General features: G+C 44.4%; 1 pseudogene; it reads left to right on the top strand.

The window, feature by feature from the left end:
- The first annotated feature begins 3480 nt into the window (after nucleotides 1-3480).
- LOC124723766 lies at nucleotides 3481-3598 on the top strand (annotated as a pseudogene).
- Nucleotides 3599-4038: the final 440 nt, after the last annotated feature.

Here is a 4038-nt window from a genome sequence, read left to right as displayed (position 1 = left end):
TCCATTCTGAACACTGTTAGATCGTTCGAAAAAATTTCGACTGAACTTATGTCCTGCCTTAGTCAGCTTTCCGTACCTATAACTATTTGAGCTTCAGTACTTTCTATCAGGTCTTGGAGCTCTGATTCCTTCCCAACACGGCTACTACAATTCACAACTACAATACCGATTGTTGCTACAACTACGTTACTGTGTTTTACCTGCCCCCTTTTAGACGGAAGCCCTTTCTGTGGTTTTCTGAGACCCTCTAACATAAAAAAACGCCCAATCCCTTCCATACAGCCCCCGCTACCCGTGTAGCCGCTTACTGTGTGTAGTGAGACGCGCGGGGTAGTCGTGCGGTTCGTTGTGCCTTGTCACGGTTCGCACCCCCCCCCCCCCCACCTCCCCCCGTCAGAGTTTAAGTTACATTAAGTAGTGAATAAGCATAGAGACCGATGACCTCAGCAGTTTGGTCCCATAGTCGTTACCACAAATTTCCCAACTTTTTCTGTGTGTAGTGGGCTCCTGACCTGTTAAACGGAACCTGGAAACCCACCACCCGACAGCGCAAATCAAGGAATCTACAGCCTGCACGGTCACAGAACCGCCTGAGCCTTTGATTCAGACCATCCACTCGCCTCTGCACCAAAGGACCACAATCGGTTCTGTCGTCAATGCTGCTGTGGTGAGCTCCGGCTTAATCTCGCCAGCAAGACTGCCAGTCTTTACCATTTCCGCTAGCCGCCTGAAACCAGAGAGAATCTATTCCGATACAAAGCGACAGACGCCACTGGTACCGATATGAGCCACCACCTGCAGTTGGCTGCACCCCGTACTCTTTATGGTATCCGGAAGCACCCTTTGCACATTCGGAATGACTTCTTCCCTTCCTTGGCAGCCACGTTCCTAAGAGGACCCCTTACGCGCCTTATGTTGGAGCACCCAACTACCAGCAAACACATCCTGTGGACGACTGCATCCGGCTTAGAGACTTCGTCAGCCACAGATAACGCCCGAAACCTGTTCGTCAAACAAACTGGGGAGGTCCTACGATCGGCCCCTCAGAAAGTCTTTCGCTGCCTGCCAGACTTTGGAATGATCTCCAACTCGACCACAGGTGAGGGGTCAACTTCAGTGTAGGCAGTACCCAGGGAAGCCACAGAGTGGGCCGATCGGGGGACACGTGGCACGTTTCCGACGTCCCTCTTCTATCCCCCCCGCCCCCCGCCCCCACCCACACACACACAGTGATGCCCCTTGGCAGCAGCCTCAAGCTGTATGACAGGAGCCAGCACTACCTGGAGCTGTGAGTGAAGGGTTACCATCTCAGCTGGCATCTGCACACAGCAATCACAGTTCCTATCCATTACTCAAGTCGCTCCTGTTTGATGCTTCTAAAAATATGTAACAAACGAATGGTGCACTCACCCTGTTAGCTGCATGAACTTGAGGTGCTCTCTCACTGATGGTCAAACTGACACTTAGCTACACTAACCAGAACGAAAAAAAGCCTTTAAGTTAAGAGGGGTCGATACAAGTGTCGATAACAATGGCGGTACTGTACGCTACACTGTTATTAAAATAAAAGTTTGTGCCTAGTAAACACTCAAACGTGCAATAATTTACAAAAATAAAGTAGTAACTACACAAATAACTGAAAATAAGTTGCTCCTGTTTGAAGCTCCTAAAAATATATAACAAACGAACGGTGTACTCGGCTTATTAGCAGCAGGAACTTGATGTGCTCTCTCACTGACGGTCTAATCGAAACTGAGCTACACTAACCAAAACAAACAAAAGCCTGTACGATACAAGGGTCGCTAAATCATTTATGTATATTGAGAATAACAACGGTCCTATCACACTTTCCCGGGACACTCTTGATGATACCCTTCTCTCTGATGATGAACATTCGAAGTCGAGGACAACATACTGGTTTTTATTACTTAAGAAGTCTTCGAGCCACTCACATATCTGAAAACTTATTTCATATGCTGCTACCTTCGTTAACAGCCTGCAGTGGGACACCGGATCAAATGCTTCACCGAAATCTAGAAATATTGAATCTGCGTGTTGCCCTTGATTTTTAGTTCGCAGTGTATCACGTGAGAAAAGGGCAAGCTGAGTTTCGCACGAGTGATACTTCGTAAAACCATGCGGATTCGTGGACATAAGCTTTTCAGTCTCAAGAACATTTATTATTTTCGAAGTGAGAATATGTTCAAGTATTATGTAACAAACCGAAGTTAGTGATACTGGTCTATAACTTTCATAAAAATGTTTCATTGTGAAAGCGTTTTTAAAGCTAAATCTTTAAAATTGGTATTTGACTTCTCAGTTGGAAATGAAAATATATACGTTTCAATATTTTTGGGAATTCAGCCCATAAGGGGGTGAAATAGGGCCAGACTGATTCACAGTCTCATCATCGCCCTGCACAAACAGCTAAGGATAGAAAGTTGTAATCTGGAGATGCTGTTGATCTTATACAGTAGGCGTCGTTTAAGGAGGAATTCTTCGAAATTCCACCTAAGTGGCTGAAATAGGCCATGAAAGAATTTTTGAAACTATATCTCTATTTAGGGAATTTTGAAGCTAGAACTACTAAAGTAGGTATGTCGAGTCGTTGTCATAAACAAGAAATAAGTTTTCTATCGTTTTTGGAAATTCAACCATTAAAGCAGTAAAACAGTGGGTGAAAGTTTTTTGAAAATAGATCATCATTAAAGAACTACTAAAGCATTCTTAAACCTACTGCTATCAGAACTGGTATTTGACTTCTCGGTTTGGAATAAAACAATACGTGTTTCAGTATTTTTGGCAACTCGACTCTGCTAGAGAGTGAAATAGGGGATGAAAAGCTTGATGAAATTATTTCATTATGAAAGCAATCTCATAGCTAAATCTATGAAAACTGCCATTTCACTTCTCGGTTAGGTGTAGAGAAATATGTGTTAGGAGATGAATGTTTTTATGAAATATCGCCACAGGAATGTGAAAGGCATGATTAACAAAGCCATGGACTCCAGGCTACCAGAATCGCTTTTTGGTCATAAGGATATTCGGAAAATACTATGATACTATGGCCACAATGAGTGTGAGAAATATAGAAAGAGGAGCAGTTTGTGAACAACATAAATACTCGGTTAAAGAAAAATAAAGAAAATCTTTGCAGACAATACAGTCTACGTGAGCGAAGCTGCGGGCGCGAAGCTAGTTTGTTACATATCTTTACTGTACAGCTGAATCGCAACCACGTTAAACTGTCAATCCAAATGCTTACTTGCCAGTGTTTTCCAATATTCCTCTTGCTGTTATATTGTAAGAGACACCACGTTTTGCAGTTACAAACTTGTAGAACTTACTACAAGAGTAATAATTAAATAGCTCACACATCTCCTTCTTTAACATTACCTGCCATGTTGTAAGCACATTTAAATTATTCTTGCTAAGGAGCATAATATTTCCATGTAATTTATGTTCCCAATGTCAGTAACAGCCAACGGCCTTGCCCCAGTGATAACACCGGTTCCCGTCAGATCACCGAAGTTAAGCGCTGTCGGGCTGGGCTACAACTTGGATGGGTGGCCATCCAGTCTGTCGAGCGCTGTTGGCAAGCGGGGTGCACTCAATCCCTGTGAGGCAAACTGAGGAGCTACTTGACAGAGGAGTAGCGGCTCCCATCTCGTAAGCTGGCATACGGCCGGGAAAGCGGTGTGCTGACCATATGTCCCTCCACATCCGCATCCAGTGACGCCTGTGGAATGAGGATGATACGGCGGCCGGTCGCTACCGTTGAGCCTTCACGGCCTGTTCGGGTGGAGTTTAGTTTATTTTAATGTCAGTAACAAGACAGTCCAGATTCTCCAGCAATAACCACAAACAAAGCCGTTCATCGGTTGGTCTTGTCTTCCTCCCTAATAGCTAACTGATATTTAGCACTTTGCAGGCATCTATGTTGACCCTTTCCACTATTACAGGAGACAGAAAGCTGATCTCTTTCGGCCGTCAAGCCTCCTTTTAGACTGTAAATACCGAAGATAGCAGCACTCTGGC

The sequence above is a fragment of the Schistocerca piceifrons genome, chromosome X (assembly GCF_021461385.2).
Source record: "Schistocerca piceifrons isolate TAMUIC-IGC-003096 chromosome X, iqSchPice1.1, whole genome shotgun sequence".
Taxonomy (NCBI): Eukaryota; Metazoa; Arthropoda; class Insecta; order Orthoptera; family Acrididae; genus Schistocerca; species Schistocerca piceifrons.
This window is presented reverse-complemented; position numbering and strand designations above follow the sequence as displayed.